General features: G+C 51.4%; 1 protein-coding gene across 2 annotated transcripts in view; it reads left to right on the top strand.

The window, feature by feature from the left end:
* STK24 (serine/threonine kinase 24) overlaps positions 1–15,518 on the top strand; it is a 95,344-nt gene that overhangs the window by 54,258 nt on the left and 25,568 nt on the right. The window lies entirely within an intron of this gene.

The following is a 15,518-nucleotide window of genomic DNA, read 5'->3' as shown; positions in this document are numbered from 1 at the left end:
CAGATATCCTCAGGCATTTCTTTGAAGGAAAGAGGAATTCTTTTTGAAGAAAAGGAGCTTGGGATGCGACATTCTGTAGAGCAGATGCAGACAGCTTTGCTAGCTGTGTGTTTAAGTCGCTTCAGTCGTGTCCGACTCTTTGCAACCCTATGGGCTGCAGCCCACCAGGCTCCTCTGTCCATGGGATTCTCCAGGCAAGGATGAGTACTGGAGTGCATTGCCATACCCTCCTCCAGATCTTCCCGACCCAGGGATCGAACCTGCCTCTCTTACACCTCCTGCATTGGCAGGTGGGCTCTTGACCACCAGTGCCGCCTGGAAATTACTGATGTCTTGGCATTGGGTGGCTATTGGCCTACTGCAGGTTGAGTTGCTAAAAGCAGTTTCTATAACTGTTAAGTAGACCAAGCATCATTACAGTAGTTTAGGTCTTTAACTTAGTTGCCTGGATTTTGATGGTTGTTCATTGCCTTAGTGTGAGATTGGCTTTCTGATTATATGCTTCAATTCCATCTAATGACTTTTCCATGTTGAAATAAATGGGAATCAGTGGAGATCAGCCATTGGTGAGGTTGGCGATAGACCAGTGATTATTGAAGCTAATCACCCATATTTTTTGTTAATATAGAAGCCTTTTTCCACTGCTTTTAACCAGGCTGGTATAGAGAGCCGTGTGGATTTGGGAATCAATATTGGGCACATTTTTAAAACGGCTGTGAGGAGGAGGAGTTTGCAGGTGTTGAAATGTTTGGTAGAAAACGGTTGGTTCTTTAAAAGTAACAGTTGATTTCTGGCTGTGTTTTGAGAAGGAAATGCTCTTAGGCTTGCTTTCTGTCCTGAGCTGTGGCATTCAAGACTCCTTGCCTTTCTCTTGCCCCCTTAACTCACCCCACCTCTAAGTGGAGCGGTATTTCTGGACACTGTGTTTTGAAAATGGATCTCCATTCAGAGGGAGACAGACTTGTCCCTAAAGGAAAAGGGGCATAAATATGCCAAATGCAAAACCACAATGATTTCTTTGGTTGCAGGGACCTTGGGGCCATCTTGCGCTAAGAACTTGCCTTTAGAAGATCCTTTGGTTCCCATCCATGTCTCCCTCTCCTCAAAGGGATGGCAGCCCGATGGACAGTGGGCACATGACCCCCCGCCTCGCCTCCCGCGGAGGTAAGCTGCTGTCGGCGCTGCCCGGACAGACGTGTGCCCTCCATCAGCCTGAGCTCAGCCTCCACCCGCAGCTGGTGCACGTGTGTCAGAGGCCCCGAGACTTTCTCTCTCCTGTCTCTAGCAAGGGCTGGGGCTCTGCCTCATCGGATAACCACGCGGGGCTTAGGAATGAGTGGAGTGCAAGGCAGGCCTGGCCGCTTTCTCCTGGTTGAGGACAGGCGTTCCCCTGACTGAGATGATGGTCTTGAGTTCACGGTCAGCCTGCTGCGGGTCTGTGTCTGTCACTTACTGCACAGTGGACTTAATTCTGGTCACTCAGAGCTATTATTGCTTCAGGGGCAAGTTTCACAGAGTCTCCTGCCCGTCTTGCTTGTATCAGGGGTGGCACGGAGGCGGAACACATTGTTGATGGGATTGCTGTCAACTGTTAGGAGTCTGGTGCCGGTGTGTGTGAATTGGAAACCGAGCTCTGACCGTCTGGGAGGTAATGGCTCCGGATCCGGACCCGGGGAAGGCCCAGCGGACCACAACTCCGCGTCTCCCCCGGGGAATCGGACCGCAGCCCCAGGGCCGGCTTGGCTTGGCTGCTGGCAGTCCGCATCGCTTTACTCTTCAAGGAGCAGAAAGAGCGGAACAAATTACTCTGTTTTCTAGCAAAGTTTTGTCATTTGTGTTTTTGTCTTGAAGGGCTTAGGTGTCCGGATTAAAAAGAGGAGAAATTTTAACTTGTCTTCCTTGGGAAAAGATGCTGGGGGTCTAGCTTTCCTTGGGCTGTTGGAATGAAGTCAGACTTTGGGAGCCGAGGTGTGGCTGTCGAGAGAAGCGGACTTTTTAACCCGAGGGTTGTCTTTTGGACTTGGTGCATAGACCTCCCATCTCCCTTTCCGGTAGTAGCCGGCGAGTGGGCAGGCGGGTGTTGCAGGATGGCCAGCTGTGCAGGCTTGGGAGGTCACGGGGGTCGGATCTTTGCAGGGCTCAGTGCTAAGAGCCTGAGGGTGGGGCACGGAGGGGCTGCTGGTTGGTGGGATCCCTGTCCAGGGTGATCCCATGTCTGGGGTGGGGCGTGAGGCGCCTCACCGCCACCATTTCCTTTATGACAGCTTGTCCACATTTTCAAAAAAGGAAGTGTCTTCATAGTTGACCTTTGGAGGGGGCAGGTAGCTTCCTCTAACCCGTGAGGCTCACCTCTCTGCCTGTCTCCAGGATCTCCCTCCAAGCTCCGGGCGCTGTGCTCTGGCGAGGCCCCGGGCCCGTGTGGAGAGCATTAGCAACATCATCTCCTGGTTCTCACGTGCTCTTTTACCTCCCAGGTCCCCATATCGTGTGTACTCACCAAGAGGCGCGGTAAGCCACCCGCAGCCCCTTGCTCTTTCTTTCATGGACTGTCTTGACGAGGCGGCTGCACCTCTAATCAAAGGGAGTCCGTCCCAGCCCAGCGTCCGTGTGAGAGCAGCAGGTTATGAGCTCAGGTTTATTCAGAGAATTTTTAATTCTAGCTTCCCTTCTTGCTTGAATAATGTACCGAGTTTGATACTGCCTTTTCCGGTTCGAATCAAGTTTCTGCCTCCGTCTGACATTCGGAAAATTAGAGCTGGTTCCCTGGAGTTGGCTGTCAACAGGAGCGGCAAGTTCCTAGCCCGGCTCTCTGATGTCTTCTTTGATCCAAGGAGGTTTGGGGCTCTTGGTCCTGCCCCAGATGCGTTGCAGTGTGCAGAGCTGTGTTTGTCTTTACCTCATTTCAGGAAAGCACTCTCTGGGTAAACTGGGATCTTGGGCATTTGGGTTAAGATAAGGACTGGCCCCCCTAGAGCATATTTAACTAGTGTTCACTTGTGCTGTACTGGGGTGGGGGAAGCAAGAAATGTTTGCAACATATTCAGTGAGGTGTATGAGCCTTTAAGGACTTTGGGGTCTGAAGTGTCTTTCCCCACAGGTAATCTGACAGGTGCTTGCTTTATAAAAACTTTGAACGGCGTTCTGTGTGTGTGCGCTCAGGGCCCGGGGCGTTCGGAGTCCGGCCTCTCCTCCTGGAATGTGTTCTGACTGTGCCGGTCATTTGTGTCGGAAGCTTGTCCTCCCTTCATGCCGCTGCTGCTGACAGGAGCTCAGTCATGTCCAGCTCTTTGCGACCCCATGGACTGCAGCCTGCCAGGCTCCCCTGTCCATAGGATTTTTCCAGGCAAGAATACTGGAGTGGGTTGGCAGTTTCTTCTCCAGGGGATCTTCCCGACGGGATGAATGGAGCCTGTGTCTATGGCGTCTTGTCTGCTTTGGCAGGTGGATTCTTTACCATTGGTACCACCTGGCCTGGGTTTTGGGACCCTGGGCCCCCTCGTGTCGGGTCCAGCCACCCCTCCTGCCACCGTGTCACATGACTTGCTGCTTCTGGGCGCTCGGAGCCCGGCTGCCCTGCCTCCGTCGGGCACGGATGCAGGTGGGGGCCCCGTGTCCAGATCTTCTCGGGTTGGTGAAGGAAGGAGACGCGTGATCTGGCCATTGCCACCCTGAGCAAGTGCTCTCGTGGTCAGGGCCCCTGTCCAGGAAGGGGAGAGGGCATGTTAGGTCAGGGTGAGATGGAGCCTGGCCTCCTGGACCTGTTTCTTCAAGATTCCCCAGCTCTGGCTTCAGACTGCGGAGTCCAGAGAGCAGCTCAAAGGCAAGAGGCCGCCTGGCCTGGGAGACTCACCCTGGGCCAGAGGGCCTGGAGATGCAGCGGGGAGATAGCAGGGGGGCTGCGGTGATGAAGACGCCGACCCAAGGAGGGAGAAGGGAAAGCCACTTGTCTTGGACGGTGACACGTGTGACTCCCGCGTGCGGGTCGCACCACAGGGCCCAGAGCAGTGTTGTCCGAAGTCAGATAACTTAGTGTAAACTGAACTCGCCCACGTCAGACAGCTGTACACACTCCTGAGTTCTCCGAGCTTGTTATAAAGGTGGTGTGGTTTCTGCTCCTAAATTATTTTTTTAAAAAACAGACTTAAAGCATTTGGCAGGGCTGGGTCTTGACCTTTGATGCCCTCCTTCTCTCCATGCCTCTCTCAGCTGTTCTGGTGCCCCCCGCCCCCCTCCTTGCTGCCAGGTAGGTGGAGGGGCATCTAGGGGTATGAGGAGTGTGTGTGGGTCCATGTGGCTCTCCCCTGGGGTCCTGCTCTCAGCCGGCCACCTTGGGGACTCCCTTGATGCTGTGCCTGTGAACCCCACCCCAGTCCCTTGAAAACTGTGTTTCATCACTTTGGTTGATTTAGAGACTCAAGAGTTTCAAACCACACATAAGAGGTGTGAATAATGTGATATAAATATTGTTGGAACCCTCTGTTGTGGTTTCCCCCCCCCCCCCCCCTTCTATTTTCATTTCAGAGTTTAAGCAGTAACATTGAATGACAAGACTTTCTAGAAAGACAGGTTTCTCGGCTCATCTGACGTGCGTATACAGTTCTACTTATCGTGGATAGTAAGAAAAGGTGTGGGCACCGGAGGGCATTGAGCTGTGACTTGAAAGTCTAGTGAGTGAAAGTCGCTCAGTCGTCCCCGACTCTTTGCGACCCCAGGGACTATATAGACTATATTCTCCAGGCCAGAATACTGGAGTGGGTAGCCTTTCTCTTCTCCAGAGGATCTTCCCAACCCAGGGATTGAACCCAAGTCTCCCGCGTTGCAGGTGGATTCTTTACCAGCTGAGCCGCCAGGGAAGCCCTTGAAGTTTAGAGGTGTCATGGAAGGTGTGAGCATGCATGGTTCTCGTGAATAATGAGGTTGGCCTCCACCCTTTCACACTGTATTAGGGCCTGTTGGGTCTTTGTGGGCCGAATCTCCCTGTCACCACATAACTGGAACATAATTGGGCTCCACGGATTGTTGGGGGTGGGGTGGACGGGGAGGGTCTCACATCAGTTGGAGCACAGGCTGGCTACCTGCTGGAGGGCTCTGAGGCGGGGCTTGAGCCAAGGGAGCATTTCTGGGTGCGCCCCGTCCTGGAAGATGTTGGTAGGTGCTGCCTGGTGAGATGTTTGGACACGCTGTGTCTAGCAGGCTTCTGTTACAGTGTTCTTGGAGCTTTTGCGCCTTGAAGGGGAAGTTTAATATGTGGTATTCCTAAATGTATTTCTCTGTGGGACCCTTCTCTCTCTCTGTGTTTCTCGCTCAGTAGATTTCAGTTCTGTGAAATTCCCGACAGCTCCCTCTGGAAGTAGCTCTCTAGTCAGCACTTGGAGGGATAAGCCTTAGGGGACAAGTGCAGTGGAGAACGCCTGGAGACGCCAAGCTGGCCCTAAGCAGTTTTCTGTGGGTCTCCTGCTATTTCGCTGTCTTTAGAAGAGCATTCCTTTCAGTGTTGGTGGTTTAAAGGACCATGAAGCATGAAATAAAAGGCAGTTAATGAAATAGCATGGTAATGTTTTAAACAGTTTTATTTTCCAGTAGTTTTGTGAGTGAGACCATGGGATTTGAGAGGAAATAAGCTGTGAATTATTTGTGCATGTCTTGTTCGTAGGAAACACAAGGTAATACGTTAGCACACACACAGAGATCACGAGAGCCGAAATCTACGGTGGATTTAAAATAACGGACTGAAACGTTGGGGGCTTGGTGGTGGTGGTGGTGGGGTGATTAATAACCACATGTCCCTAAAATCTTTTTGTCTCACTTTTTCATAAAAGTTTGCCTAAGTCGTTCCTAAGGGTTCCTCAGCCCCAGTGGGGGTACAGTTCCCCTTTTGTTCATTGCTTCGTCCCCGAGCAGACAGTGTAACCGAGGGATGAAGGTACCGTCGCAGAAGCCATCCCAGGCCTGCTCTATGGGCCTCTCTGCCCAGCCTGGACTCTCCTGGGCCCCTGCCTCTCCTGCAGGGCCACCTGCTATTGCCCAGTGTTGGGGCCGCACATGTGCAAGCCTGGTGGGTGGATGGACACTCCCGCCTCCCCTCTTTGCAGTCCTCAGGGACCTCAACTCCTAATTTGGGGTGAACGGGCCACCCACAAGGAGAGGCTGAGCAGGGTGGCCGCTGCCCATCTGCCTCCTTTGGGCCGGCCTGTGCCTGAACCTGGTGGGGTCAGGAGGAATCTGGAAAACGCCTGCTGGTTCTAGAAGCGCTTGACCTATTGACGTTAGACTCTCAGTATATTAAAACTTGGAAGGGAGCGTGGACTCTCTGCCAGGAAATGATCTGATTCGTCCATTTTATCATGTGTTTGCGAATCCTCTGGGTCACTTTCTTGGTTTTTGGCTCAAACTGTTTTTTAAACACAGTTGATTTCAGAGTTACTTCCAAATATCTGCCCCGTTCCTGTCCTTCTTCCTTCTGTGTTCACTATTTGTTGGCTCCAGTTAATTTTCTGTAAAGAAAACTGGCTTGGGGCTTATGATTCCACGTGAGCAACGTGGCCATGAGAAGGTAGAGTCTCTGAAAAGGGAGGAAATTCACGCACATTTTCATAAATGTGAGCAGATGCGCGGCTCTCTCGAACCTCCTCTGAGCGGCTGTTTCCCAGATGTTGGATTTTTTTTTTTTTTTAATTTTGTGGATGGGGGAGCCCTAGTGTTCTGCAGGAATGGCCAGATGGTGGGTCCACGCCCAGAGGGGCCCCCGATGCCGGCGCAGGGCAGAGCCTGTCCCGGGCCTGTGGAGTCCTTGGTGCTGGTTGTTTAGTCACTGACTTTGGTTGCGTGAAGGCCTGGCGGTGGCAGCCTGTCCCACGTCCCCCAGCTCTGCGAGGAGGGCCTTTCCCCCAAACGGGAGCCTGGGCCACGAACTGCACGCTCTCCCCCATCCACGTCTGCTGCCTTGTTGGGAGATGGTGCTGTTGACTCCTGTGTGTGGGGACCAGGGTGTCCTTGGCCCTCGTGAGCCGCCTGCCACCCTCGGGCTAGAGGGGCCCTTATTTCACTGTGCTGATCTGCGCGGTCATTCAGCCACATGGGGGGAGCCCCGTGTCCCCTCCACCCGCACCCACACGGTGACAGCCACCCTCCCAGCCTCCGTGGCCATTTGGAAGTCATCTGCTGCATTCCCCATTGTCCTGGAACAGCTGCAGCCTCTGCTTCTGGGAGAGGGGAAAGAACATCTGTTTTCTCTGAGAGAGATTTTTAGTTTGCAAGCATCTGTCCTTGCGTTTCTGGGAAAAATGGAAATGGCCCGGGAGCCCTCTCTATCAAACCCCAGGGTGACCGCGGGTAGAAGCAGAACAACTGACTGGTGGGTGGCCTAAATGAATCCCGAAGTAAAGCTGGCTGTGAAATCACAGGGGAATATATTTCATCTCACAATCAGTCATGGGGATCGAGCAGTCGGCTCAGCACCAAAGAGAACAGAAAACGTTGAGATGTCTCAAAGGACAGGGACGTGGATTCCTTTCTCTCCCTGAACACACTGCCCGGCTGTAACGGAAGAACATCCCTGCAGACACTCGGCAGCTCCATTTTATGGTTTTCAAGAAAGTTGAATGAATTAAATTTCCAATTAGGCGAAATATTTTACTTCACCAAAAAGAAACTCAAGTCTGTTTTCTGGCTGATGTTACTTACCTATGATTTAAAATAAGCATTAATTGTATTCCTAGTTCTGTTTGACAACCGATGGAAAAACCCAAGTGAACTTTTTGGCCAACCCTTACCTTTTCTGCACATTCGAACCTTTGACGTATCTAAACACAGCTAATATATTTAGATACAATAATTATAATTAATTATGCCATATTGGGCTTCCCAGGTGGTGCTTGTGGTAAGGAACCCACCTGCCAATGCAGGAGACATAAGAGATGCCGGTTTGATCCCTGGGTTGGGAAGATCCCCTAGTGAAGGGAATGGCAACCCACTCCAGTATTCTTGCCAGGAGAATCCCGTGGACAGAGGAGCCTGGCAGGCTACAGTCCCTGGGGTTGCAAAGAGTCTAAAACAACTGAAGCGACTTAGCATTCACAGTTAAGCCATATGCTTTTTTTTTTTTTTAAACTTCTGTTGTCCAAGTTGGAGAAGGGAATGGCATCCCGCTCCAGTATTCTTGCCTGGAAAATCCCATGGACGGAGGATCCTGGTGGGCTACAGTCCATGGGGTCGCAAAGAGTCAGACAGGACTGGGTGACTAATCACATCACATTGTCTAAGTAAATTTCTTGGGGGGAGAAGAAAGGTATCCTGAGATGACAGCCCTTACTTGGATTATGTAATGAGGAGCTGCTTAGCCTGTAACTACAGAGAAGTTTTCTGTGGGTGAGGGGAATGGACTCCTCCCCACCCATTGTCACACAGCAAAATCGGGACTTTAAGGTGTTTGGGTGAATAAGGACATCAGAATGCAGACATGGAGTGCTCGGACTAGGCCCTCTTATCGAACCCTGTCCGGGAGCCGGGTGATGTGGCGGTCATAGCCGACTGACCGCAGTTTGCCGATTGCTGGACAGGGCACTTAGCCTGGCTCGTCTCTGGGCATCTGTACGGAGTGTGTGTACAGAGCTATGTGGCATTTGTATAAATGCCTGGATGGGGTCTTCTGACCAAGGCAGCAGTGGAGCTGGGGGAGGTGGTAGCTGATGTCACAGTCGGGTGTGGGGGACCAGAACCACCGGTCTCGTCAGTGACCTTGGGTCTGCGCCCCGGGAAGGGGTTGCACGTCTGATGCGTGTACAGCTTGACTGGGTCCAGCCGCCCATCGTGAACAGACTGACTGTAAATTGGGTACCTGCGTCTGTCCGACTGTTAATAGAGCTGTGCAGAAGATAAAAGCACGTGAGGTGGCCGGGAGGTGTGGAGGAAGAGGAGCAAGAATTTGGGTGGCGGAAACGTCTCCTCAGCACAACCCAGCTCTGAACAGATAGCACACTGAGAAGTCCCTTCCTTCGGAAGCGGTTTACTGTTGGGGTGTGGTGATTACCCTGCAGGATGGAAATAGAAGTATAAATACATAAGAGAATTCGCCACCTGTGCATTTCAAATAATAGCATCTGTTATTCATGAATATCCTAATTCCATAAATTGTCTTAACACTTTCGGCTCCTCTTCAATTTGCAAACCACAGAAAAGTCTTCTTTCTCTGCTGTGTTCACCCTCAGGCTCGGTCTTGTCCCATCTTTGGGCTGGACCTTTATCAGAGAATTAATTCTGCACCCTAGCAATCACTTCTTTGGGTTTTATGGTTTTCTCGCAGATATTTCTGATGTTTGCTGTGTTGTCATCATGCAGCCGTTCAGTCGTGTCCAACTCTTTGTGACAACATGGACTGCAGCACGCCAGGCTTCCCTGTCCTTCACCATTGCTCACACTTATGTCCATTGAGTTGGTGATGCCATTCAATCCTCTGTTGCCCCCTTCTCCTCCTGCCCTCAGTCTTTCCCAGCATCAGGGTTTCTTCCATTGAATCGGCTTTTCACGTCATGTGGCCAAAGTGTTGGAGCTTCAGCTGTAGCATCAGTCCTTCCAGTGAATACTCAGGACTGATTTCCTTTAGGATGGACTGGTTGGATCTCCTTGCAGTCCAAGGGACTCTCAAGAGTCTTCTCCAACACCACAGTTGGAGAGCATCAATTCTTTGGCACTCAGCCTTCTTTGCGGTCCAACTCTCACATCCATGCATGACTACTGGAAAAACCATAGCTTAGACTGTATGGACCTTTCTCTGCAAAGTAATGTCTCTACTTTTTAATACACTGTCTAGGTTTGTCATAGCTTTTCTTCCAAGGAGCAGGCGTCTTTTAATTTCATGGTCAGAGTCACCATCTGCAGTGATTTTGGATATGATGTGCAATGATACGAAAATCTTTGCCTGGCAGAAGGATACTCTTGTAATTATTAGAAACACTTCACTTTTGGGAAGAGTCCATTTTTAGCTTATCATGATTATGGCAGACTTGTTTGACTTGGCAGTTTATGCCCACTGACTGTTATGTTTGCTCTTGGATGAGGAGGAGGGGGACAGGGGAGGGAGAGTCCTCCTCTTTCACCTCCCACCTCCCCGGGCACTCCTTCCACGCTCCCTGTTATTTTGTTTGTCAGATTTAGGTTGTGAGTTTTATTTCCTTGAGACCCTGTAAGGATCTTTAGGCAGAGTGCTTTTATCCATCTTAGTTTCTACCAGCATTCAGCACAGAAACGTCGCTTTAACACATCTTTTACTGCGCTGTGCCAGATTTGTGTTGATGCCAAAGTGCAGAATATCTCAGTACCCGTCTGGGGAGACTTAATTACTGAGACTCACGCACACACATGGCACGCAGTTAGAAGGCAGCCTCTTCCAGGAGAGAGACTCTCCCGATATGAACCCTGAGAAGAGCATCTGGGGGACGGCTCCGTGTCCTTTCCAATTTACTGCAGGACATTAGGGCAAAAGTTCTTCTTCTTGGCTCAGGGGAGCGGGGCGTGGGAATGCCGCAAGTCCCAGGCACACATTACATAGATTGAGGTCCTTCTCAGGCAGTCGGATTAGAGTTGGTTGCTTTCTGAAAGGAAAGCGGTTAAGAGCAGTTATGCTAGAACATGTCTCCCTCGCTGGCATCCCTTAGCAGTTGCTTAGCGTCTCTGCTGTTGGTTCCTGTGGTTCTTGCTGTTTCGGTGTCTGACTCAGCATTAAGTCTGGGGTTGAGTCCCAGTTGCCTCCCCGCCCTGCACTCGGCCAGGTATGCAGTTCTGTCAAATGTAAGAGGCTGATGACCTGGATGCATATTATCTGTGTCTGTGAGTCTGTTCCGGTTCTGTAGATAAGTTTCTTTATATAATTTTTTTTTTTTTCACTTGACTCCACATGTGAGTGATATCATTTGATACTTGTCTTTCTCTGCCTGCCTGCCTTTACTCCGTGTGCTCATCTCCAGGTCCATCCATGTGGCTGCAAATGGCATTATTTCACTCTTTTTCACGGCTGGGTGGTATCCCATCATCTGTGGGAGCCATGCCTTCTTTAGCCGTTCATCTGTCGATGGACCTTTGAGTTGCTTCCATGCCTTGGCCTTTGTCAGTAGCGCCGCTGTGAATGCAGGGGGTGTATTACCTTTTTGAATGATAGTTTTGTCTGGATGTATGCCAAGAGTGGGATTGCTGGGTCATATGGAAACTCTTCAGTTTTCTAAGGCACCGCCATTCTGTTCCCTGTAGTGACTGCATCAGCTTAACATTCCCACCAGCAGTTTCCAGGAGGGTTCCAGCAGCTTGGGAGGGTTCCCCTTTCTGTACATCCCCTCCAGCATTTGCTATCTTTTTAATGATGGCCATTTTGACCCGCGTGAGGTGATACCTCATTGCAGTTGTTTGATTTGCCTTTCCCTAGTCATTAGTGGGGAGAAGGCAATGGCACCCCACTCCAGTACTCTTGCCTGGAAAATCCCAGGGACGGGGGAGCCTGGTGGGCTGCGGTCCATGGGGTCGCGAAGAGTCGGATACTACTGAGCGACTTCGCTTTCACTTCTCACTTTCATGCATTGGAGAAGGAAATGGCAGCCCACTCCAGTGTTCTTTCCAGGAGAATCCCAGGGACGGGGGAGCCTGGGGGGCTGCCGTCTAGGGGGTCGCACAGAGTTGGGCACGACTGAAGCGACTTAGCAGCAACAGCAGCAGTCGTTAGTGGTGTTGAATACTTCTTCAGGCGCCTGTTGGCCGTTGGTTTTCTGATGGATCTTCTCATTTCCTCCTCTCGCTATTACTTCCGTGGTGTCTGCCATTGATCAGACGGGCCCCTCCTCTGAGCGCCCACGGCATTTTGTCCCACCGCAGGCCGCCTGGTGGTACTTACTTGGTGACTTTTCTGTCATGAAAAGTGATTCATTTAGGAAAAGAGCCTGGGCCCTGTCAGAGCCACGACACTGTGTGTATTGCAGGTGTCTGAGTCACTGAGGAATGCTGACGTCTGTGGAGGAGAGGAACAGTTAAACCAGCTTTTGTCGAGGTCAGGGATGGGGTTCTTGTGCCTGGAGTACAGTTGGAAGGTGCTGTGATCGTCAGGGCGTTGGTTTGACTGTAAAACAGGGTAGGGGTTTGGCTTCGAAACCAGTGTCTTGCCTCCTAGTTTCACAAACCTCCCGGTGGACCCGGGTTCAAACAGGGGACACTGTAAAGTCCATGTGGTTGTAACAGCTCAAGTTCACGGGCACTGTGGCGTGCAGGGCTCGCCCCTGAGGTGGCCGTCCTTCTGTCCCCGGAGCAGACGGGACGCCGAACATGGCTGCAAGCTTGCTCTCTGGGTCGCGGAGCTGGTGAGGGCCAGAGGCAGATCCGAGCCTGGGCTGGGAGCTCTGCATTCATGCCCGGGATCTTTGCAGAAGGCACCTTTGCCTTATAAACCATTCGCTGGTTTACTGAGACCTCCTGCACTGTTGAGACCTCCTGAGCCCAGCCTTTCCTTGCAGCACAGATGCACAAGCAGAACTTACTTCATTTCCGAATTCATGCTGTAAAATGTAATCCTTGTTAACGCCACCGAATCGGCCCCTTTTCTCATTTACTGTGTTTTAACCTTCCCATTGTCTGAATGTCTGTGAATGTGGGGAGTGCCAGCTTTCAGTCACCAACTCCAGACGGCACAGGGCAAGTTTGCCTGTCAGTGGTATCATCGTAGACATCGTGTCCACAGTAAATTAATCTCCACAAGCAAAAATTGCCAAAAGCAAAATCAAGACAGATGAGGACATTGCTGTGTTTGTGGCTCATGTTACAGGGAGCTAGCTGCTTTCTCTAATATTAGGTCAACAGAAAAGCAGATAAAGGATATAATGGGCTTAGAAAAAAGAAAACACACGTGACTCAGACTCAAGTCCCCAGTGTCCTCCGAGGCTTCTCTCCTTGGCTGGGAGGGACTGTCTTCCTTCTCCCTGTGCCGTCTTGTGGTTGCCCCTCTGTGAGCCTGGGTCCTAATATCTCCTTAGGAGGACACCAGTCACTTTGGACAAGGCCCAGCTTTATGACTTGACTTTACCTTTCACCTCTTCATGAAGACCTTGTCTCCAAACACAGTCACATTTTGCGGTCCTCAAGGTTGGGACTTCAGCGTATGACTTTCAGAGGGGGACTACAATTCAGCTCCTAAGTTCCATGACACTGGTTAAGGGATAGAGTGTGTTGACGAAGCAAGGGGAAAAATTAGCACCCATACATTGTTGGAGGCAGGATGAAACTGAGCTGACCTCTTTGAAGAATCATCTGTGATTATCTGTTTAAATTCAAGTGAATTCCTTTGACTCAGCATCCAGGAACTCCTAAAGTGTTACCTATGGGAGGTTCTTCAATTGACAGCTGGCTCATGATAGCAAAAGAATGGTAATAACATTGTCAGCAGGGTGTCGGTTGGTTATGGCTACCAAAAAAAAAAGATTCCTTTATGGACAGGTATAGAGTGCTCTGAGGAGAAGCAAGGTATAGAACAGTGGCTCAGATGGTAAAAAAAAAAAAATCCCGCCTGCAATGTGGGAGACCTGGGTTTGATCCCTGGGTTGGGAAGGTCCCCTGGAGGAGGGCATGGCAACCCCCTCTAGTATTCTGGCCTGGAGAATCCCCATGGACAGAGGAGCCTGTGGGGCAACAGTCCATGGGTTGCTAAGAGCCACTAAGACCCTACTGAGCGACTTAGCCCACAACATTGCATAGAGTGTTATGTGTGGATAGAAGTGGAGGAAGGGTTCATAGGTATCTGCAGAAGACAGTCTCTGAAGTTACAGAAAACGTGATGTGAAGTTGGATGTGGAGGCTATGCAGCCAACGGCCAGGGGTGAGACGGAAACTTCCCACTCCACAAACTGTGTGTGCGTGTGCCAAGTCGCTTAAGTCGTGTCCGACTCCTTGCGGCCCCAAGGACTGTAGCCCTCCAGACTCCTCTGTCTATGGGACTCTCCAGGCAAGGATACTGGAGTGGGTAAGCCGTTTTCTACTCCAGGGGAATCTTCCCGACCCAGGGATGGAACCCACATCCCTTCCATCTCCTGCACTGGCAGGTGGGTTCTTTACCACTAGCGCCACCCGGGAACACTTGGTTACCTTTAAAATGTTCAGTCCTGACGTTATTTATAAATAAATACTTTCTTTCCCTTATGAGGAACTTAGAACGTCATTCATAATTGACGTGGTTTGAGGTCATTTTTTAAAAAATGAAATATTCTGATTAAGATCATTCTTATTTTTAGAACTCTTTCTTACTTTTCTTGGAGTGCTCCCGCAAGTCACTCATGCGGGAGGTTCTGTGAGGGCACTGACTGCGTAGCTGGATCGCGACTGTGCTGGGTCATCTGGTCACCAGTTTGGTTCCCAAAACAGGTCCTGTGTACCTTGAGCAGACCTCCTTCTCAAGCACTCTGGCCTCAAGGCTTGTGGGGCAGTAATTATTTTTTCATTCTACCGTAGAATGTGTATGAATCAGTGTTCCAGATTTTACTTGGCTCAGAAATCCCCATGCAGGGAAATACTATTTGGCCTTGGTGATTGGACTGCTTTGGTTTTATCAGGTTATTCTGAGGCGCTTCAGGGTGATGCCGTGGCAGAGGCTAATTGCTCTTGGCTTGTTTAGTTCCCTGAGCTTTGCAAAGCGCTTTCACATTCATGATCTCATTTTATTATCAGATGAACCGTGAGGTTTATTATTGCCATCTTTTTCTGGCCCACGCACTCAACCTGGCTGTCTCACAGTGAGTTGGTGACTGGCACCCAGCTCAGAGACTGCCCGGTGTAAGCTGGCTTAGCCAAGGGCAAGAGGGAGTTGTCGGGCAGCACTGGTGTGCGGTTAACACTTGAGGCTGATGGACATCAATCGTGTAGTTCATGGAGTTCATCGGGGGCGACTTTGGCCCCCAGAAGACCCTGGCCGGGTCTGGGCTTTAGGACCGGGAGTGCACTGCTGGCCTCTAGTGGTCGGAGGCCAGGGATGCCCCTCAACACCGTCTCAGGCACGGGGTGGTCCCTGGACAGATGTGATCCCGCCACAAATGTCAGTGCTGCCCAGGATGAGAAATCCTGATGGAGCCTGCAGCCCTCAGGGCCAAGCACGTTGGCTTTCAGGGGAGAAGCACTTTGGGACTTTCGCTGGAAAAGAACCTGGGAAGCCATGGGGCTTCAGAAGGGATGGAAGGAAGAGACACAAGACACAGAGGCTGGGGAGAAGACGGGGAGCACGCCACCCACTGCCCTCCGCCTGGAGATCTCCAAGGAGGGCACGCGGCCTTCCTGGGTGATGGGCCGCACCAGCCGAGCCACCTGCCCCACCCATGCATCTCAGAGCGGCAGGCCGGAGGGAGGTGGCCTGTCCCCGGTGCTGCGCTCCGGGCGCCTCCTGGCTCACCCCCAGGGCCGGACCTGAGTGGCTGCTGCTGGCCTGGCCTGGCCTGGCCCTGAGGGCCGATTCCCTCCCCCTCCCCCTCCCCCTCCCCCACCCCCCTCCTGCCGACCCTCCTGTG

This window comes from Ovis aries, chromosome 10, assembly GCF_016772045.2.
Source record: "Ovis aries strain OAR_USU_Benz2616 breed Rambouillet chromosome 10, ARS-UI_Ramb_v3.0, whole genome shotgun sequence".
In the NCBI taxonomy this organism is placed as follows: domain Eukaryota; kingdom Metazoa; phylum Chordata; class Mammalia; order Artiodactyla; family Bovidae; genus Ovis; species Ovis aries.
The sequence above is the reverse complement of the archived record's forward strand: the minus strand, read 5'-3'. Positions and strand labels throughout refer to the sequence as shown.